Source organism: Melanerpes formicivorus, unplaced genomic scaffold, assembly GCF_026170545.1.
Source record: "Melanerpes formicivorus ecotype bairdi unplaced genomic scaffold, bMelFor1.0.p_v2 SCAF_70, whole genome shotgun sequence".
In the NCBI taxonomy this organism is placed as follows: Eukaryota; Metazoa; Chordata; class Aves; order Piciformes; family Picidae; genus Melanerpes; species Melanerpes formicivorus.
The window spans coordinates 2,478,301-2,501,522 of NW_027142422.1; the positions used below are offsets into that span (position 1 = coordinate 2,478,301).

General features: G+C 41.4%; 1 protein-coding gene across 3 annotated transcripts in view; it reads left to right on the forward strand.

Annotated features, from left to right (window-relative positions):
* The window catches only part of MID1 (midline 1), a 276,661-nt gene that overhangs the window by 99,804 nt on the left and 153,635 nt on the right, over window positions 1-23,222 (forward strand). The window contains exon 1 of one of the 3 annotated variants that reach the window (XM_068163150.1): window positions 17,614-17,627. The exons of the other annotated variants lie outside the window; for them this stretch is intronic. The gene's annotated coding sequence lies outside the window, so the exon portion shown is untranslated. Of the gene's footprint in view, window positions 1-17,613; window positions 17,628-23,222 lie in introns of those variants that run through there. 3 annotated transcript variants of the gene reach the window in all.

Below are 23,222 nucleotides of genomic sequence, written 5' to 3' on the forward strand. Positions count from 1 at the left end.
AGCAAATAAGAAGGGAGATAAACTTGAATAGTAAGCCAGGCCCAGAAACTGTAGTTTGGCATTTAAAGAAAAGAATGGCTCTGAAGGTGCTTTCTTTAGGTAGTAAAGAAAATGCCAGTGAGGCAATTTCTCTAATCACAAGGATCGACATTTACTTTGAGATTGAGCCTGCCTGCTTAATTAGAGTGGTGGAATCGCATTACACTCAGCTCTGCATCTCAGCAGGCCCCTACTGCAAGATTTATATTTCACAGGGAGAAACAGTCTTGATAATGAAATGATGCTTTGCAGAGATATGTGCAGAGGAGCACAGTTGGATTATGTAAATGTGATTTATCCCAAGCTGCAGTGCATGAGTCCTTTTATTCAGATGCTGATCTATAACTCACTGAAGGCTCTTGTGATTTCACATATATGTGCCCAGTGATTGGTATCAACTTTTAAGATCATTTATTTTTATGTATGCCATAAAAGGCTTACATCAAAGTTAATATGTATCTTCTACATCTCCCCTGACAGTGTTTTGCTGTGCTTATCTTTAGCTTTGTCATCAGTCAGGGTGATGTTTTCAAAGGAGGAAGATTGGTGTCAAGTGTGTCCCATTTAGCACAAAATTAACTGAACAGTGTTTAGGAACCAACATGTGGTGTGTGGTGCCTACTGGCCCCCTTACAGTGTTAGTGTTCTCCTCTCAGCTTGGAGAAACCTTTTACATTATTTTCTCATTAGCTGGACAAAGCAGAAGGAGGGGAAGAGTTTTGTGGAAACCTTTATTGGTACTGCTGCAGTAGCTGAAGTTTCTGAGCAGGCTGTGAAGCACCAGAGAGATGCCTCCCCTCCTTAGTTGGAATTTGCTTCTAACTCATTTGACCAATGTTGCATTCCTTCTGCTGAAAATTAAGACTTGGGGCTTTATAGTTGCCAAAACCAGGGCAGGTGCTTGGCCTCCCATGGTTTTTCTGTTTCCCCCCTACATTCTTGGGAGAATGAGATGGGTCTAGCCTGATTTCCTCACTGAACTCTTTGTGTCAGGGTTTTAGGGGTTTGTGTGTGCATGTGCCATTTTCCCCAAGGCAGATTTGAAAACTGATGGACCTGCTTCAACCAGGCTTAGCAGGAAAGTGAAGGGGTTTGTGAGGAGAATTTGTAGGGCAGAGGAGAGGCACCCATGCTCTGGTAAAGGGCTGAGAAGCTGCTGCCAGCTGCTGGCCACTCCTGCCCATGTGACACGGGGGTCTTCCCTGTCTGGGGCAGCAGCAGGGAGATACAGCAGAGCTAGAGTTGATCTGTGAGCCTTTGTGTGGAGTCATATTGTGGTGGCAAAATTAAATCCCTGAGAAATCATCCTCAGTAATCAACTTTTCAATTGCTTTCCAATTTTCCAAGGAAACCCTGCTTGCTCTTAACAGGAAAATTAATATATTAATACAAATAACATCTCTGCTTAATTAAAGTAATCTGTAAGTGTGAAACAAGAGAATCAAACCCTCAGTTTTGAGCTCATCACTTTGGGGAGTTTCCTGAAAGCAACTGAATCTCTAAGTTCAAACAGAGACAAAAATATGCTGACAGCATGTTCCTTTTCTGTGCTGCTTTGACAAGAAGATTCGGGTGTCTAAAATCCCTGTGGTATTTCAGGAATGCAAGATTGGGCTGGGGATTGCAGAAAACAGAACTTGCCATTGTTAGCTGTTGACCTAGGAGCCTGTTCTGCTGATTTCTGAACAAGTGGGCAGGCACTGACAAGTCATTGACATTTGCAGATGATTTGAAAGCTGTAGCCAGAGGTAGAGGAAGCAGAGAGGTAGTGAGGCTTGTAAATATGTAAATAGCTCGAGAATCAGAATACATACATAACTGACACAGGCATGTGCTCTTCCAGTCTGCATTGAGTCATAAACAATAAGAAGACTTATAAATGCTGTATGTTCTGATCTCTGTTTTAAAAGTACAATAAATTGGGATGGTATTTCATCTTCTACGCCTCAAAAATGTAAAAATATTCAGGTTTTACTATTCACCTCCCATAGGAAAAACCCCACACACATTTGAGAGTAAACATTTTGAGGTAGTACAGCATAGCATGGCTATAGAAATGCATTAAAAAGCCTGCTCTGGCCAGATCCAAATCTCATCAATCCGAATTCACAAACGGTAACAGGAAGGATAGGCACAGATCTGGGGCCAAGGTTCCAGATGGTTCATTGGAGAATCCCTGTTTATATAATTCATGAAGTACTTCTAAGTAGAAAGCTTAAGTGCTTCTCACTTTCCTTTGAACCTGAAACATCATTCAGTTTGAAATTCCTTCCTTTGAGGAGAACCCTCAACCCGGTAAGTACTTCAGTGATTGACTTCTCAACTGAAAGTGCCAGCAGAGCTAAGCGGCAACGTTTCAGTTGATTGAAGGGCTGGACTCACAAGGGAAGGCTTAGGCTACTGTAAATTCCACAGAAGTGTCAAAGAAAATCATTTATACTGCTAATTGACTACAGGATAACAGAAAGACTCGCATGCTACCTCTGAGCATTTAACAGCTTTTTCAGTTCAGCCTCTTTGCTGTCTGGGAGATTGCGAGAGAGCAGCTGGGCCAAAGACTTCTTGCTGTGTTTTTCCTATACTTCATGGAGGGGCAGCTGCACTTAGCACAACCGCTTCCAGGTTTTCTCCCTTTTGCTTTCCTAAAAGAGAGTAGCTGAAAGATTAGGCTTAAAGCTCTGTCCTTCTCCCACTGAAAGTATGAACCTTTTTTCATTGACTGGAATACTGCAATACTGGAATACTGGAAAACCAAGCTGCTTTTCAGCTACTGCTCCTGGTATTCCTATCCTTCCCACACTACCAAGAGGCTGGTAGTTCACAGGTGATGTCCAAGACAGTAACTGCTGTAACGCACATCTCTCTTCTCCGGTGCGTTTGTCTGATGATTCCCTTTGCTTCTGTTTCTGGTTATACTTCTTGCTAGACATTTATAGAGCTGACAGCATCAATTTCCAAGTATTGATAGGCAAAGATTAATGAAATCTAAGATTATTCCTCACTGATCCTTATTGATCACCTCTCATTATGCCAGTGGCTGCTTGCAGGCTGCTATAGCACAGCTGACAATTAAGTTCTGTATTTTTATCTTATCCATATATGTTTATCTTGAGGTTTTTGCTTTGTTTTAATATTGGATGAAGCCTCAGTTGCTTTCATTGCTATATCTCCATTGACATTATTTCCCCATACTCCTGCACAAGGTGTATAATCTGTGACACTGGGCTAAAGCAAGTTGCCTAATGTCCCACTGGCAGTCTATGGGAGAGGAAGGAACTGATTTCATACAGATGCATTGAATTTTGAACTGTAATTACTCTGCTTTCTTACTTTATCTTATTGTCTTTCAAAACAGTACAGTGTAATGAGCAATCTAAAAATAACCAAATCTGAAATATATGATTAATTGTCCTTGGCACTACTTACAGTCACCAGTGGGCATATCACAGGCTCCATTCAGCTGCCACTGAAGTTTCTGTTAAGATTTCTGTTCACTTCATTGTGATATGGAGCAGGCTTTAGGACCACAAGCATATTCTGTCCACTTGGAGCAGCAGTCCAGGATAAGTAAAGCAGCTAGACATACAGTTTTTAAGCAATGGAAGAGGGGGTGGTGGTGGGGAAGGAAAAACAATTTCAAGAGAAAACTCTTTGACTAACCACTGGTGTTTAATTTATAGTGAGGAAATGAAGCTATCAACTTGGGAAAGCAGTAAATAACATGTAAAGCAGCAGGAGAAGCACAGATGTGTTAAAATGTTTGTTTTCTTTCCATTTTATGTCTGTGTTTTCTGCAAATCAAACATATTAAATAGTGTTTCTAGGATCTTTGACAGGAAAGAATTCAGATGCTCACAAGGTGCATGAAATCTTTAACATCCATGACAGTGTGTTGTGTGCTTTCAAGTAGAAAACAAAACTAAATGAGAAATATGTAGTTTCTCGAGTCATTAGGATTGCAGCTAAGCTGAAGGCCTGAATCTGGGCATCACATCTTGACAGATGGCTTACAACCATCTCTGGTATTCCCCAGTTCTTGGCCTTAGTTTTGATTCCATGGAAGTGAATAGTAAGTCTTGTTCCTGTGACTGAGAGGCAGTTTGGCCCTGCTACAAATTAGGCAAGCAAAATTCTAACAGCAATATATGGGCAACACTTCCCATCATGAAAGAATGTAGGATGAAATCGAACATAATGACTTTTCTTCCGAGCTGCACTCTGAAGCTCTCACTACCAATGTCCATCCAAACGATGTGCAGCAAAGGCTGAAAACCATGATGCTTCCGTTTGGTACATTTGGTGCACTGAAACATTGATTGTTGTGTTCCTCTGTTGTTACATGTGGGAAAGCATCAGGCACCCCAAACTGCAGAAAATATTTCTATATGATTTTCTTTTAGAAGGTAGTAAAAAGTATATAGAAAGAAGCAGTGGCGCTGCTTCACACTGAACAGTTACTTGCTTGTCATTGCTGCAGTGCCCAGCTGGTAAAATATAAGATGAACTTGCAGGACCATGCATTGTCAGCTTTAAGCTGCTCAGCCCTGCAGAGTTGAGAGCTGAAATTCAGCTTCTCTGCAGTCAACCTTAATGATCTCCAAAATGTTGCCCAAATGAAACTGCTCCTACTCTTGATGCTTTGTTGTGTGTATTTTCTCCCAATAGTCTTAAGAGCTGTTTATTATCTGACAGTGTATATGTGTGTGTGTGTGTGTGTGTATAAACATTCCTGGAGAATTGTCTAGGGAGTAGGGAGGAAAAACTATTGAATTTGTACTTAAACCTATTAATTTGTGAGCATTAAGTGGCCACAGATCTTTTACTAGCTCTGGAAGCTGCAGTTGGTTTTGTTCTGCAAAGGGATTAATCAGGCTGGAAAATGGTTTTCAGGAATACAGGCATCCAGCATATTGCCTGAAGAACAGCCAAGAGCAAAGTTGTTGGTCACAGCAACACAAGGCTGTGATTTGAATTAATTAGTATAAATTATCAGTTTGTTAATAATCAGAAGAGCTAATCAGAAATGGCTTAGTGAACGTGTTTGGGAATTGCACACCATTGTGCTGTTGCATTGCTTTTCCTCAGTAATTTTAAACAAAAATTAAAACTTGGCTTCCAGTTCAAACGTACAGAGACACTCTAATGGCCATCAGTCAGGACCAGTTGTCTCAGGCACGTTGCCCCATGCTTGATTTGCAATGGTGATCTCACCTTTTTCATGTTTCAGCTGGTTCTGTTTTCTTGGCTCTTTGAAACACAAGAAACATTGGCTCTGACCAATGGGATGCTCTGGTTGGCGGTGGCTGTCTCACTGGCACATACCTTAATTTGTAACTCAAGACTTTTACACATAACAAAATGTTTTCTTCTAACCCTTTATTTAAGAACTTCATAGGATTGTGATCATTCTTTCTTTAATTGGGATCATTTCAGAGCAGTGCATACTCTGAATAAGAACAGTCCACATGGCAGAAGGCAACACTGGAAAGTTTGGCATTACAGCAACTTTTTTTCCCCATGAAGCAGTGTGTTATACCTGCAGGTATTTATGCCTTTTTGGAGGGAGATAAACTGACCACTGCCCATAGGTTTTTACTTTTGGTTGTTTTCTCCTGGCCAAAGGAGTCTGGCATCTATTTAAGCCACCACAAAAGTTGTTTACCTAATTTTTTAGGTCTATTGAACTATACCACCACAAACAGTTCTTGTCTATCTTCAGACAAGTGGTGTTTTGCTCCTATCTTTGCCTTTACATCAAGCTGAACATCCCGTTGATGCACAGCCCTGAAGCACCAAGGGTTGCTTGTGCATATTTCATTTTAGTACAGGAAGGACCGAAGGTTTTGCTGCAATTGTTCCATCTCTAGACCAAATTATATTTATTCATTTACTTTTACTGAAACTCAAGCTCATAAATGTTGTTGAATGCATTCCTCTGCAGAAAGTTTTTGTGAAGTGGTTGCAAAAGTGACTTTGGTTCTTCAATATGATACAGTTCTTACCCTTGTAATCCTAAACTTATTGTCCTGACAGCTGGGGAGCTGGAGAGGAGCAGCATTCTCTTCCTTTGTTTCTTTCCTTGGCAACTCTCACTAGCGCAGGGTGGAAATACTGAAAAGAATAATCTTCTAAATGCCACTCTCAGCTCAGCCAGGAAGAAAAAGGAGAATCAGAAGATGAAAGGGAGAGACTGTTTTACAGAACTGCAGATTATTGCATTAGAGTTTTTGCAAAGTTAAGTTTTTAAAACTCCAGAAATGGAAGTTAATAACTTTCAACTCTGCTTTGAAAATTAGAAAGGCTTCTAATGTGAAGTGGATAAGAGGTTGTCTGGCAGATGAGTGAAAGCTTTAGAAGATTTGCCTCCATGCAGGGGACTTGACATCACATTTGGCAATAGTTGTTTTCCATAAGGCTGGCAAGGGTTTGTCCAGGTTCATACGGGCATGTGCTAACCCATTCAGTAATTAGCAGCCTTAAGTATCATTTCTCTCTCATTTTGAGAAACAGATCTTTTCTTGTAAATCAAATGATTTGCATGGTGTTGTATGAGACTTCAGAGTGTTGTCTGGGATGAACAATGTTTGCCTAGGAAGAGGCAGTATTTGAACTTCCTTCACTTATATTTTGTTTGGTTTGTTGTGGGGTTTTTTGTGGTGTGGGTTTTGCTGGTTTTGTTTTAGTTTTTTTGTTGGGTTTTGTTTTGTTTTCTTTAGCAATGACTGCAGTTATACTTCACCATTCTCTGACCAGGACATCTCTGATCCCATGAATGCTGTTTTAACAGTTTTTGGTATGTGCAGTTTAAAGGTGTGGAGGAGGTATTTGAGGATGACAAGAGGTCCTTCAGATACTAGCTACCATTTAGATCAGCAGTGGATTTTAGAAGGCAAGATGACTGGAGGGTAGAAACACATTTCTTTTGAGGTTCTATCTGTCTTTAGAAGATGTTTTCTTTTACATGGAATACTGTGTTTAGCTATGGAAGCCCCCATGCAAGAGGGGCACAAATCTTCTGGAACTAGTCCCCAGAAGGGCCTGAAGATGATCAGAGGGCTGGAGCACCTCTCCTATGAAGACAGGCTGACAGAATTGGGGCTGTTCAGTCTGCAGAAGAGAAGGGTCTGAGCACACCTTAGAGCTAAATTTCATTACCTGAAGAGGACCTACAGGAAGGCTGGGGAGGGACTGTTCAGAAGGGTTTGTAGTAATAGGACAAGGGGCAATGGTTTTAAACTGGAGAAGGGTAGGCTTGGGTAAGACACAAGGAAGAAGTTCTTTACAGTGAAGGTGGTGAAATAGAGGAACAAGTTGCCCAAGAGATGTGGCAGAAGCCCTGTCTCTGAAGATGTTCAAGATCAGACTTGAAGTGGCCCTGGCCAGCCTGATGTAGTTGAAGGTGCCCCTGCTGTCTGTACAGGGGTTGGACAAGATAACCTTTGAGGGTCCTTTCCAGCTTGATGTAATCTATGACTCTGTAAATCTGTAATGATTTCCCACTGAATTGTGCTGCTAGTGAAAGAGTTTCACTGCAGAGACATGTACTGTATTTCAGAAAGGGTGGGAGTGCCTTTGTTTTAGTGTTTGCCAAGTACCACTATCTCAGTAGGACAGCTCGGGGATCTGCTGTGCCTTCTTGCCCATGAATACTTATTTCTAAAGACAGCAAAGCACAGATCATTACCCATCTATGTTAATTACAGCGTGATTAATTCAACTGTCTGTTAATTGGGTGTGAGATGTGCCATGTTCCCTGATAGTCTCATAACTCTGTTAGTGCCAGATGTTAGTCCTGCAGTCTGGACTCTTTACTGGTGTTTAAAGTACCTAGTGCATCCACAACCGCATTTCATGGATTTGCTAAGTGCAGTGATCAACTCCAGCTGTTTGCATTCTGTGTCTTCCTGTCATTTGCCAGCCACTCACCATGAGAGTTGGGCAAGGAACAATTTTCCCATGCCATTAAAATTTTAAGGGATTTAGGGGAGGGGGGAAAAAAGAAAGGCAGAAGCATATTTTAAGACTGTTCTCTAGAAGGAGAAACCCCCCCCAAGATTTGACCCTGAAATAGCTTGTCCTTATGACAGTCACTTTAGATGAGAGTCAGACTCAAATCTCCAAGCTGGAAATCTTCATTAAATGTTTAGCTTTCCTAATAGATCTTAACTTCCTGGTGAAAAAATATTTAGTGTCCCAAATTCCTAACTCTTTCTACACCCCAGAGGCACTATTTGCACACAGATGATGTGTCATTGTTTCAAAGGGTAATTTCCCCACCCCCCACCTTGATTTGAGTGACTACCAAGGCTTTTGCAAAAGCAGACACTGCAGAGTTTGCTTTCACTGACCCTTATTATCCATGCTTCACGTAGCATTTCATATATCTGCTGAGAGTATGGATGGAATTTACTCTCCCTTTTTTCTTCATGGTGACTGTCAGGGATACATATGAGGTAAGTATTAGGTAAATGTCCTACCAGTGCTTTCTGTGCAAAAGGGAAGGGTGTGCACCCATCTCTACCTCTGCTACCCACCTAAATGTCAATTTTGGCTCTAATTTTAGTGCTTCATGTTATTATTCACAGTGGAACATTACATTATACACTATTATTTTTGTGCCATATTTTGCTTGACAAGTGCATTATTCTAGGCACTGTACCAACATAGTAGATGACTGTCTTTCACAGCCTAAAAGTGATCATCTAAGGATTTACAGTCCCACTGTATTTAACATAAATCCCTGCTGCCATGTATAACTGAAAATGTTTGCTCACTGGAAATTTTGACCTAGCACCTACTCTGTGGCCATGGAGGTGTTAACTCTTAAGGGAGATGGGGAAATGGGAAGAAACAGAAGGAGTGTAATCTTTTTTTTTCTCACCAACCTTAGGTGCACACTGGGTGTTGAAAGCTAAAAGGGTCTAGAAGTGTTTGGCATAGGAATGAGGCACAAGCCACATAGAATGGAATAGAATAGAATGGAATAGAATTAACCAGGTTGGAAGAGACCTCTGAGATCATCGATTCCAACCTATCACCCAACACCATCTAATCAACTAAACCATGGCACCAAGTGCCTCATCCAGTCTCCTCTTAAACACCTCCAGTGATGGTGACTCTACCACCTCCCAGAGCAGCACATCCCAATGGCCAATCACTCTTTCTATGAAGAGCTTCTTCCTAACATCCAGCCTAAACCTCCCCTGGTGCAGCTTGAGACTGAGTCCTACGAATTTTGACAGTGCAGATCAGCACCAGGTTCCACACTAGAGCTGCTGCAGCCAGCTCTCTAATGTTACTTCAGGATGTTGATGTGTGCAGGAGCAGCTTGGTGCATGCTGCATACACCTGCTTTGGCACAGGTTGTGATGCTGTCCCCACTGGATGCAATAATAAGGCTTCCAGCTATTTTTGTGCAGCTGAGATTTGATGTATTGGCTTTTAGGTGTGTGCTTACAGTGTGTGTGAGCATCTGCTCACTCATCCCAGACTTTTCTTTGTAGTACTACAACGGGTGAATGATGTTGGGCAAGAAGCTGGCAGTGTTGGGCCAGTCTGTGTGGAGAAAGTGTGCTGGCACTTCTGGCATATTGTGATGGGTGGTGCAGAATTGGTTTGCTCTTTCAGCACAGCTGGTGGCTGTTCAACACCTTACCTTTCTCTGCTACTGGAGACAGTATGATTTGTTGGATGGGATTTGAATGGATTGATCTGTAAATGAATACTTCATTTTTGAAGTTCTGTGTAGGCCAAATGAGTAGGTAATTTCTACACACTGCAAATCTCTCTTCTGGTTCATGTTTGTTTCTATTCATCTGGTGAAAAAAGCCAGCAGTAAAAGCAACACACCAATGAACAGCTCTTGATACTTTCTTTGACTAGTAGTGTATGAATAAGTTCTGAAAGATACTATTAATGCCCCTGGTGTGACAATAAAAATGCTAAATACATCTAAAGACTGAAAACAGCTCTACCCACCATTTTATTTCTTATAACACCAATAACAGGGCTATTTTGTTTAAATAATTCAAAACAAAACAAAAAATCAAGCTATATCTGTTAAGCTGTAGACCTTGTAGGGCAATCTCTCATATGTATCTTCTATCATTTTATTTATAGACTCAAAGGCTTGGTTTATGATACTCCTCCACAGGATATCCAGGCATCTCATAAAGTTTAATGGCTTTCTCCTAACAATGCTTACCTTTTGAGGGAACAATATCCCAGCTATAAGGACAAGCAAGGAAAGAGCAGTGAGCTCAGGATTACCCAAGGTCATGGTGGAAGCACACTATAGAACAAACGTGGAGTGCAAAGTTCATCATTCTGTATTGGTACCTAGTGTCTCTCTCCACAACATCCTTTCCACTGCCACCCATTGCTAATTTGTAAGGAGCATTATGACATATTATGCAATGTAGTTTTGTGGCAATGGCAAGATGCCCATGGTTATTTCTCTTTAAATACTCTTTGAAAATGTGTTCATCACTACCCCAAAATGTTGCCTGTGAGCCATTCTTCTTGTCCCAGTCACTATTCAAGTGACAGAAAGGCACAGAAAAGAGGTTTGTCTGTATGGAAGGATCCCCACGATGGAAAGTGACCTCTGGCAGTCAGACGTGTAAGGCTAGTTCTCTGCGTGATCCAGCATAAGCAGGGCTGACTTCCAGCCTCCAAGCACAATGTGTGATGTGTGGGGTCACCCTCCTCCTCCTCTGCCCCCTACTCCCAGGCCACAGAGCTGACCTTCTCCCTCAGGGATCATGACCCCTGCCAGCCCAGCTGAAATGGGCTCAGTGGATTCCAAGCCAGAGTGCAAGGCTCAGAGTAGGAAAAAACCATTTGTCTTTGGAGGCACTGCGACTGCCAAAGAGAATATTCACTTCCATTCTCATTTAAATAAGGTGCATATTCAGGACTTCACTTGGTTTAAATGCTCTGTGAGATCTCCAAGGAGAGAAAAATAGAAGCATGCTGTCAGGCTGCTCTGGCAATTAAAAGAAAAATAAAGGGACATTTATTCAGCTGTGATTTAGAAGGTGTAATTTTAGTGATGTATATGCACATATATATGTCTGCATAATAAGTCCATGCGTGCAGGGGGAAAACCCCCACAGGTTACTGCAGTTAATCATCAGGAAAAACATAAAAATGGTATGTCTGAATTATTTAATAAAGTTTCTTCTGTGATTCATATTAGATTCACTCAAGCAGCCTTGTTGAATTCAGTGGAACTGTTTGTGTGAACGAGAGAGGCTGCATCTCGTCCTTGAGACAGTCCCACTGTGTGCTTGCTGCGAGGGTTGAAATGACCTGCAACTGACAACCAGGGCATTTTGCCTTTTTTCCCTATGTAACTTGCTTCAAGCACTTCTAATATTGTTTCCATTACTTCATCACGTGGAAAACAAGTTAATTAGCTTCATTATGGCAAACTGGATGTTGCCAGAGTACAATAATTGAAATGCTGTACTTGCTGTTATACTGTGCATAATACTTACAGTTCAAACTGGGTTTCACTTGGAGTGGATTTACAGTCTGATGATTAGGTTAGTTTGCTCTCCAAGTCCTTGTGTAAGAGAGCACGTGGAAGAAGGACCAAAAGGCTGTGAAATCTGCTGCAGTGTACCTCTGAATATGAAGGCTTCTATCCAGCAAGTTATTTCTTAGAGTTGTTGTGACCCAGGACAGCTCTGTGTAACTTTTCCCATTTCTTCTTCACCCTCCACTCACATGCAGAGACCTGGGAGACAGTTTTGCTCATCAAGATGAAAAAAAAAGAGATGTATCCTCCTAGAACAGAGGCAGGGAGCTGGTAAAGCAGATGAGGAGGCTGGCAGGTGAATAGTTTTGCAGCAGGGATTAGTGCAATAGCTAGATTTATGTGTTTATCTCATTCTTTATTTCAATATAATTGTAGCTTCTGCCCTGCCTTGAGAGAGAATTCCTGTTTAAATAATTTAACAGAGCAATGGCAGAATAAATGGATGGAGATGGTATGCACAATTGTTTTATGTGCTACATGTGAAATATGAGGTGCCCAGACTGCTGCTGGCAATTACTTTTTAAAGCCCATTTCCTCTCATGAGTTCTTTGATTTATGCATTATGCTCTGGAAGGTACCCTCTCATTGTAATGATGCTCATAACATATTTGCTCATGTGTAAATAAACGTACATAAAACTCTGCCACAGTTCACACCAGGTCAACTTTGTAGATAATATTAGGCTGAAATAATGAAAACTGCTTAAAAGCCATCTGGTATTACATGCACAATAAGTGCTCTCACTAAGATTTTTCTTCATGTGCCCCCTTGGGATCAAGTCCTGATCCAGTAGCAGTTCACCACTTGAGAAACTGTGCTGGTGACCCTCTGGAAGGCAGCCCTTAAACCATCCAGTTGTGGTTCAGTGTAGTTGGTATCTACTGTCCTTCTGGCTTCACAGGGAATTGGAACAGCCCCTCAGCTCTGGCAGGAAGCCCAATGTTTGTTGGTGTGTGAAGGCTAATATCAAACATGAAGTTTCATTGCAGATGAATGGAACCTTTATCGAAAAATTAAAGCTGTGGGTTTGGGGTTTGGTTTGGGGTTTTTTGTTTTGTTTTTGGTGTTTGTTTATTTTGGGTTTGGTTGTGGTTTGGGGGGTTTTTGTGTTTGGTTTTTTGTTCCAGAAAAGCTGTGACTCTCTGTGAAGAGCTGCTATGTAGGACAAATGGCACTTCTCACCACATGATCCAGGTTAATTTTACATTCCCCTTTTCACTAACCTAAGATGCCTCAGAGATCTGTGTGTGCGTCAGGCTGCATTTTATTGCAGAGCTTAACTGTTGCAAAGGATGATCTGTCTGCTAGAAGTTTTGTTCACGTCGATAAACTCTCTTGGAAATTACACCAACACTCATGATGGTGCTCACAGTTTTATACGGTTTAACCATAGGAGGGAGCCTCTCTTCTTTCCAAGTTACATAGGAAGATGCAGCCATAGGCCTTTGGAAGCCTCTTCCTACCAGCTAGCATTTGGAGCTGCCTTTTTTCCTTTCTTTCCTGTAAGGCTGATCGGTTGCCACTTCACAGGCAGGCACAGGAGACAAGCCTGCTAGCTCCAGAAACAGATACGCAGAAACTATCAATCCCTGCTCCTAAAGGATTGTGAGAGTGTGATTACACTTGAATATGAATGGGATTCAGTCTTTGGTACAAAATAGGTGGATGACATAAATATGTCAGCAAGCACTACAGCTGCTGCTGGCAACACTGCTTGCTTACCTTTATACTGTGTAGGCTGTGCTGTATCCTTTCCCATGCCACCTCTCTCTTCATTGCAGCCAATCATTACTGGACTCTTACTTGTCAGGATTTTCACTTGTCCATTTGTTAGGATCAAGTTAGGTACAGCCTTGGCACAATGTTTACATGATCTAAAAACACTAATCCATATTTTACTGGAGTTAAGTAGAAGGAAGCCCATGTGTGAGTACCTTTAAATACATTTGTAACAACATTGATTACATTGGTTTGGTTCAATAAGCTGATGCGAGAGAGAGATAAATTAATCAGTCAAATTAAAATCTACAAAACAAATGCAGAAGGGAAATTCTGGAGAATTAAAACCAGAGAATGATTAGCAAAGCTTGAGGGAAAATAATAAGGTAAAATGAGTGATTATTAGAGCTTAATATTCAATTAAATTTGGGGTGATTTGCCTCCTTATTTTTTTCTTCATCTATATAAATGAGATCTAAGGAAAGCTAACCTTAAAGTTTTTAAGCGATTAGAAATTATTTCTCAAGTTACTTGTGCCTGGTGATTGAGATGGAGTCTTCCCTTCATGCTCAGCAGAGGTTTCTCTGTTCTTTGACCATCAGGCCTGCCATTCATTACCTCAGTCTACAAGTCTGAGCTGGGCCACTGGGGCTGGAGCGGTGTCTAAATGAGAGGTGGTAATTATTGCTGAGATGGCACAGAGGAGCATAGTGTTTCCAGTTCCTGGAGTGGGAGCTCACAGCAGACTGAAGCAGGAAAGTGGGCTCTCACTTATTCTGTCCTCTTTCTCCAGCCTTGCTAAGCTGTGTTTCCCAGTTTCTCCCCCTGTTACTGCAGTACTGAGCCACATCATTATTTTCTGCATCCTCTGCCCACTCAGTGTATAGTCTGAAGTCTGTCCTAGATAGCAACGATTTCATCTTATGTTATTCTGTACAAATAAAATCTCCTGTTTTCTCCCAGCTAAAGCAGTACATGGTATTAACTCAGGCATTTCCCACACCTAATGTTCGACTCCTTTTCTTGTGTGCATGATTGGATTATGTCCAGATAAAGTGATAGGTTATTTTTTTCTTGTCATGTGGATATGATGATAACTCCTAGGAGAAATCTTTGGTGGGGGTGAGGTGTAAATCTGCAACAGTGCTTATGTTTACAGCTCAGTACTGAGAATTCTTGATCATGTAAGCAGATTTCTTGTATGGAGTCTGAGTAACTACAAGGCAGTGATGATGCCTCTGTTTGCAGCAGTTTGCAGGGCGGCTTCTCCTAAGTTTATTTATACCATATGTCAGTATGCTACTCTGTTTCTGGCTGCTTCTTCCTCTTCCCTAACACACCCAAGTTAACTATATTAATTTCTCTTTGTTTTGGATATGTGGGCAAGAACACCACTACCTAAGTCATTGTATGTATTTTTTATCATAGTAATATCCAACTGTTGGAATTCCAACCGTGCTGCAACCACAGGGAAAGTACATGTGTCTCCTCTGAAGAACTTAACAGCCTGAGGCTTTAAGCCCAGGAATTATTTATGCAGATGTTTGTCTTTAAATGCTGAAGGGGTTACAAAAACCTTGGTGGTTGGACTTTTGAGGGCCTTGTAGTTTTTTCAATGCCTGTCCCTGTGCCTATTCCTGTCAGTCAGTCTGTAGCACGACTGTGATGATAACATCATTTGAAAAAAACCAGGGTGAGTCTGTATCTTGAGTGTCTCTTGATCCCAGACTGCCCACCCATGCCCAGGCTGGTGCAGAGGGATGTGGAGGATGGGCTGGATTATGAAGACTTTTTCTTGTCTGCACAAGAGCTATACTCTAATGGCCAAAATTAGAGTGTTGACTCATCTCTGACCAGCATGCCATGTATGCCAAAGCCTCTGAGAGGTACTTGGAGTGTGTTTTCTGCCCAGTTTATAGAGAGCAACATCCTTCTTGCTCCTTACAGATAATGGACGGAGGATGGAAGAAGGTTTAACCTTTTACAAGCCACAGCCTATTCTTACGCTTTGTAACTTAGCTCTTCTATCAAACTTTATAAAGTCTGACGCATTTGCTGAAGTCCACAGGCTAGATGCACCAGTGCTGGCTGACATGCTTTGAAATTCCAATCCAGGTACCCTCACTTTCATACATACACTTCTAGTGGGAACTCAGCTGCACTGCTGAGTACTTGCTCTCATCCAACTCAGAATCAAAAGCAAAGAGAGGGTTTAGACTGAGCCCATGGAGATAAAACCCAAAAGAAATGTTCTTAGAAAACCCTTGTTGAAGTGAAACACTGATCTGAGCAACCTTCTTCCTAGAGTGACCCTCTCTATTTCTTTTACCTAATCATGTTTTGCTACTGTCTTCTTCCCTCATTGTTAATAGCAATCCTTCCCTCTCCTCAGGCCACTCCACTTCTGCTTTGCAGAATTGCCACCACACTGCTTTCTCAGAAGACAGATCATGTGAAGCAGCTAAAGAATATCCCTGAAATTCAGCACCCAAATGTCAGAGGCTGGCTGAGCATAGATCATTAAACAGCCTTACCTTTGAATGGTAAAATTGATTTACTGTGTCAAGGAGTCTGCTTAAAGATGTGCTCTTTAGGCCACCTATTGACTGTCCTGTGATGGTTTATGATAATTTTTAGATCATAAATAATTATTGGGTTTTTTTTTACATTGCAGTTGTTTGTCTCAGGTTGCTGCATTGAGGCCTTTGTCCAGTAAATAACTGTCAAAAATTCCTGGTTAAGTAATAAGCATAGTTAAGAGACAGTTCACAAATTCCACACTCCAAGTGTGAACTTGGTCATAAATGAAACACAGAAGTCCTTCTTTCCTTCCTCCTTCCATTGTTCTCTGCTGATGTTGCCATCTTCCTAAACCAAAGTGTAATTTGGAGTAAACCATTAGAAGGAATTCCTCTCCTCTTTGTTAAACCCTCACACCCTAACAAAATTGGAAAGGGATTCCTGATTTTGAGGCAAGTGGAAGGCGTGCCAGACATTTATTGCCCACGTTGGGTTCATTCTCACTGTTAAAATGGCTCAGTGTGGTGGAAGATCCTCCTCTGCTCCTGTCTCCTCACTCAGCTAAGCAATAATGGGGAGACAGAGCTGTGAAGTCACAACCCATATTGGAAAAAACAGAAGAGGCTCTCATCCATCAAACTGTCACCTCAGCTTTCTGTCCAGGGTCACAGAGGAACAAAGTCAGCTGGTGTCAGGTTGGAATAGCATTGGTAAGTGTTAGTGTGTGTGAAGCTGGTGGTTTGAAGTCTATTTATTTTGTTTGAAAGGCTCAAACAGCATGCTGCCAAGCAGAGGAACAAGCAGGAGGAAGTCTCCTTATAAATTATTACTAGAAGGCTCACAACCATCATTTAAGATGTGAAATTGTGCCATCTGCTTTCCTAGGTCTCTGATTTACTTTGTGGCAGCTATCTGTTTCTGAGTTTCCACCATTCACAGAGAGATCAAACTTGCATTGAAAACTAATACAACAGCAGCATTTCTTCAACAAAGATTTGATGCTTGCTTGAAAACCAGACAGGATGCAGAGGATGTTATCTCAATAGCTATGGCATGCTTTGGAGACCAATTACATGAAATAAGCTGGATGCTATTCAAAGCATTTGGGGGGGCAGCAATGGTTTTGGTTTGGTTTTGTTTGGGGGGTTTATCTGATTTTTTTTTTTTCAGTATTGCTTTTAATTTGGTGATTATTGATTTCATTTATTGATTTCATGTCACTTGGGGTCTTTTCTCTTATGCTTTTTATTATTGATCTTTCTGGGGGAGCATCTTTGTTGTTATTTTGCTGTTTGAAATTTACTTCTGTGCAGGCTTGGTGGGGAACTCCTGCAAGTACCCAGGGGTGTGCTCCCTTCAGAAATGAGTGGCTGCACGGGTGATGAATGGAGATATTCACTTCTCCGTGCCTTGTCCCGACACGCTTGTCTGCGTAGGGGATGTGCTGCCCAAGTGCCCGGTGATCTTGTTTGGATACCCTCCCTGAGGATTGCTGTGCAGCGGGAGGGGGTGGCGGGGGATGACTGAGTGGCAGCAGCATCTCTTCCCCCACCCCCCGGCAGAATCGCTTCTGCTGAAGTCATTTGGTGCGCACTGCTTTTTCCCGTGCGAGGATTAGGGAGTAGGAGAATGGCTTTGTGAGGAGGCTCGGAGAGAGGGAGCTGAAGAGAGGCTGAACAGAGGGGCCGTAAGACTTTAGCCTTTCATAGTCCTTTCAGTCATTTCATTCTGAGAGACCAATTGCATGCGATACGGCAGCTGGGGGTTTTGTTTTCCTTTCAGCTGTATACTGTAGGAGAAGCTGGTAAGGTTATTTTCTTTTCTCCCTTGTTCTGCTGTTCCACCATGCTATTGTAATTGCTTTATGGAAGCTACTGTTTGGTGAGGAAGGGAAGTTGGTTAATGATGCTGAGGGTCCCCTGCATTGTCTTTGCGTCGTGCAGCTGCATAGTTAGAGAGGCAGCGTTAACAGTTCAGGGGCTGCTTTCCGTTGAACAACTTTGCTGTTATTCTTCCAAAGTTGTTCCACCCGTTCTTTCAGCAAAGGTGGCAATAAGCAAGTAAACAGGCTCGGCTCCTTCGAGATGGATACACGTATGAGAGGCTGCAATTTCTTGCAGAAACTAAGTCCCAGTTTCAGATGTTCTTCCTTTGATGTTATCGGATTTGGTGCTCTGCTGGATCTACTCCAAAGCTGAGTTTTATGTGAGAACATTCTCTCACAAATCTCTTCTTCACGTTTTCAGCAGGGACAAGCTATGCCACTTGAACTGAGAGCTGAGGAAAACAAAATTGTGCAAGTGTCTGTGGAGGGTGGAAATATTTGGAGAAAGGAAAAATCTCAGGGGAACTCTGGAATTAAAAAAATAAATGAAGCATTAATTCTTGGCTCTAATTTTCAGCAGAATGTTCATGATCAGTGTAATAGGAAGCATGTGGTTAAGCAGAGGATATAAATACTCTTCTAGAAGATGAGCAGGTGCATATCCTCTCTAACGGCACCTTTCCAAAGAAGGAGTAATTGCATTTATCCTCTTGGAGAAGAATATAGAATATGTGAAAAGGAAAGAAATGGGGAAAGAAAACCAGATCATCCTGCCTATCCTGTCCCTTTAACATCTTCTTGTTGTCTCTAGAATAGTGACACGTGTTTGTCAGAGTCTCTTTCTTGCCTTTTATACTATCGTGGGAAACTTTAGCTTGAATTGGTTGGACGTCCATGAGCGCAGCTTGGGGTATACCACGTCTGTTCCAGAGGCAGGCTATGAAAATCCTGCCTGTGACTCAGATGAATTGTAAGGACCATAATTACCAACAAAAGTTTCTTTTGTGGCCATTCAAAAATCACAAACAAGGTAAGGAGGAATGACTGACAACAGTTACACCACTGATTGACAGAGAACCAAAACCTTGCTCTGTGACTTAGTATGTCAGTTTTTCAAGAAGCATTGACCTTTTTCACTATTATTCTTTCTAGTGGACTATTCCCAACTCCCCTATTGAGGATAAAATGTCTATCTAAAATGTGTCTGAGTAATTACTGTCTGTAGCCTGTACATCTCTTTACAACGATATGCTTATTTGTTGACGCCAAAGCAAGCCTGAGAGATGCATTGCAACCAGACCTCCATGAAAGAATGTGCATCTTTTATATGTCTCACAGGCTTCGTTATTGATTTCAGCTACAGATTTCACTCTTATGGAGTAATGAAGTGCCACATCCAAATCCTGCAAATTTATACTCGCAGTTCTAGCTCTTGATAATGGAAAGCCTGAGGATATCAATGTGGTTACTCATGTGAGCAGAGATTTGGAGACTCATTTCCCATTCATGAATGAAATGGTTTAGGAATTGCACAGTTACTATGGTTCTCTTTTTGCTTAAAAACAAAAATCTCCTTTGAAACGACCACTAATGAGATTTGCTAGAGGGGCCCAAGGACAGACAAATTCCCTGATTTTCATATAAGAATGTGGCAGACTCTTGACAGCAGTATTTTGAGAAGAATGATAAAAATGTTCTTTCTTTTCAGCTTATTAACAGTTTTAGAAACACAGGAAACATAATTCATTTCTTTGTGCTGCACCACTAGATGCAGCCACGACCCTTGAAATACCACCACAACGATGAGTTATTCCTCTCTTTGAGAGCAACACTTCATTTGGTGTGGTCTTTATCCCCCCTGCTCCCAGTAATAACTGTCAAATGACAACAAACTGATATTTCAGGTTGTGCTTCTGATTTTCTGTCGACAAAGAGACAGTATCTCCAGAATATATTGTTCTTCACTTTCACATCTTTGGTTTCCCTGCAAGCAAACAATGCAGGATGTACTGCTGGTTATTGATACACCTGTCAAAGTTCCTCAGCTCTCTAATGGATAAATTACTTTTGTTCAGTGCTCCTAAGCTGTTCAACAGCCTCTTTTAGTTTAGAGAGGTAAAGTGACATTTGCTGCTCTTTCCTTCTTAGTTTTATGGATTCTACACTTCAAAATGTGATTCTTAAAGGGAAAAGTGGCCATCTAACTGAGAACAACTCACAACTGGTATTACATCTGTGCATGTGAATGGTAAAGGAACTACACTGAAGTTGTTGTGCAAACCCTAAAATAGACTGCTTGAAACAGAAAAGTGCTTATCCTATCATTTAATGTAAAGCAGAAATACATATCCTTTTATATGGCCATTAGAGCTGGAAAAAGTCTCTAGTTATAAATGAAAAATCACCATGAACATTTATGCATAAAGAAGTAAATTCTGCCAATAAATGTAGTTTGTTAAGTTAAAACAGAACAAAAATCAATTCCAAAGGTGAAGGGTAACACGTATAAATAAACTTAATATCCCTTTACTCATAGAATTAAAGCAATTTAAACACATTCCAGCAGTCATTAGCTCCCAGCTACTCGTCACAACTGGAAGGTTTAGGCAGATGAAAACTCTGATATTGCTTCTAGAGATATGTATATACAATTCTGTAAAATCAATTGTAAGGCTGGAGCTGCCACAGTGAAGCTGGTCTGCAGTTTGGTGAATTTTTCAGTCCATAAAGACTATAGAGCAAAAAAACCCAACCCAAACCAAAACAATAAACCAACCAACCAAACCCAACAACCACTCCCCACTCCCCTATCTGTGTGTAGAGTTACCTATGCATGTCACTACAAACATTAGTGGCCACTTATTGGGATGCAGTTGGCACACTATTTTCAGACTGGTGTAGCTGGTATTCTTACACTTGTACTCTTGCTCACATCGCTGTAAGAGCTGTTTGAACAGAGCAGTAAAGCTGCATGCTAGCATCATGCATCTCCTGTGTTCACCACATAGCTTTCATGCTAACTAAACACTTCATCTGTTTGTTATTACACCGAGGAGTCACAAAACTTAAAGCTCATAGCTACCCATCCTCCTGGGAATAACCACCTGAAGTGCTTGTCACTATAAGTCAGGCTAAGCACAGTGTAACATGATTCTACTTTTCTTATCCTTGACTGAAAGAAAACACATCTGGGGGCTCATGGGAATCTGCCATTTCACAAACAGTAAGCAGCAGGAGGTCCAGTCTGGTGGAGCTGCATGGGCATTAGACTACAGCTCCCATTTGACTGCCTGGCAGAAAGAGATTCTGAATGTAGCATCAAAATATTTTGTTGTTGTTGTTAATTTCTGGTAGTCAGATACTCCTTCAGTCATATTTAATCATAAAGCAACCAACAGTACAACAGGTTTGAGGGTTTTTGGCATAGGTATTTACATTCTTGTTCCTAGATACATCTATGTCATTTTCAAAACTTTTAAATTCAATTCTGCACAATTATTGATGCATCTTTCTGTTATGCACATCTTCCAGCACCTCAGAAGTGCAGTGTGCTCTGTGGCTTGGGATATGCTTGCTTTTTAAATCCCATGTAAGCAGAGAGAAACTGAGCTGCTGAGGAGGAGATCCTCTGCAGACTGGTTTGACTGCCAGAACTGCAGGACATTCTAAAACATATGACTGAGATCTGTGAAGTTCACAGGCAGCTCACTGTCTTCCCAGAGAGTGTTTCAATGATGGGTGGCCATGGCTCTTCATCACTTACAAGCAAGTTGTCCCTTCTGATTTGATGTAGTAGGTATCTTTCATCTTCAGCATTTCAGACTTGTAGAAAAGTCATATCTGTTTCCATGATAAACATTCAGTTTTTAAGAGGTTGACTTGTGGTCCCCTATAAGTTAAAATTCAGCCTATGTGGTGTGACAGACTGGGCAGGATGCTGTCTGTCAAGGTCTCCTAGCTGGTGCAGAATGAAATTATTGAGATGTGGAGTCTTACTCAATTAAAGCTGCTTGAAATGTTAATGGTCTTTTGGCTGACACTTTAGGAAAGACCACCAGAGATTTCCTAAGGGGAAAGAACTATTAGCTTCCAACCATACCTGAGTCTGCCCAAACCCAGGACATTATTGACATCTATGGAGATTTGTAAGAGCTTTTGAAGTTTTGTGGGTTACAAGCAGACTGAAAAGAGATGGATTATTTTTACTTCCATGAGCCAGAGTATCATACTTCATTGCTAAATAAGGGAAGCTAAGGGTCAACCTGTCAGTCAAAACTCATCTACATTACAAAAATGTGTGAAGCTTTATTCCTGCACTGTTCCTTCTCATCCCGTGCAGCCAGTTGTAGAGCTGGTGTGAGCTGAGACTTTGGGACTCCAAGAGTTTTCAGAGTTTCCTCATGTGGCAAATGAAGGACCAATGAATTCTGACTGCCTCTGCACCTCTCCCAGTAGACTACCATCTACTGTAGTTCTAGTTGGATGTATTAGTGGGAATGGGTTTATGCTAAAACTGGGATCACAGTTTAAATTTCTGTTGGTTTTTTTCTGCTGAGTTTACTGGGTCAGATCTAGGCAATTCCTGATTGACTTTTGTGACCTGTTTTCCTCCAGGATGTGGAAGAGATGAATGCACCCTGTGGATACTAGTACAGGGTAGTACAAGGAGACATCACTTGTGTTTGGGAAGTTGTGTCAATAATGGGTTTGCTTCTTGCAGTCTCAAGGCCAAATATCAGACTTTGTACTGGGTGCTATTCCCTTTTTTTCAGACTATTTCTGTACTCATACATTTTGCAGTCTAAATTAGTAAATTGACTAGGAAGACGGTTTCGAAATGTCAGTAGATGCTGAGAGAATTGTACAGGGAAAGCTGGGAGCACATACAATGCAATTGGATGGTGTTCAGTTCCAGATGGTCTCTGAAACTTGGGTAGCTGTGTATAAATGTCTATTTGTGATTCCACTCAAATCCCAACACCTACCATTCCGTGATTCTGTGACAGCTGACACTTGTGGCTCAATTCAGTTGCCCACACACAGGCAGCTAATGTATGAAAGTACCTCAGACATCCATATGGGACTGAGAGGTGACACACGATATGTGGACATGTCTTCCTGGAGAAGTGGTTCTGGCAAGGCATCTGAAAGGATGCTAGACAGCTCCATATAGGCCCCTGGACAGGCATGCCATCTTTGTCTGATTCTGTAGCTCTTCTCATTCCACTACTCATGTTAACTCATGATTATCGCAGGCTACAGCCCCACCATTCACAGTAAGCTTGCCTACAGACATCTGCCCACAATCTGAATAACTGCTGATTTTTTACATCTTTTTATGATGTCATTTGTCTTGAAGAAAAAGATCTAAGTATGGAGCAATATTAAAGTGTTTATGTTCATTATGATAATATAGGGAAGAAGGAAAGGAGGAAGGAAGAGGGAAAGTGTACTTATCCTATCTTCTGAAGGCATCTTTGCTCTATTAACCTCTAGCCAAGGGGAGACAAAGATGCTGAGCTGGTAACACATAGGAGTAGCTGACAGGAAACCTCAGGTATGCCCACTGCAGCT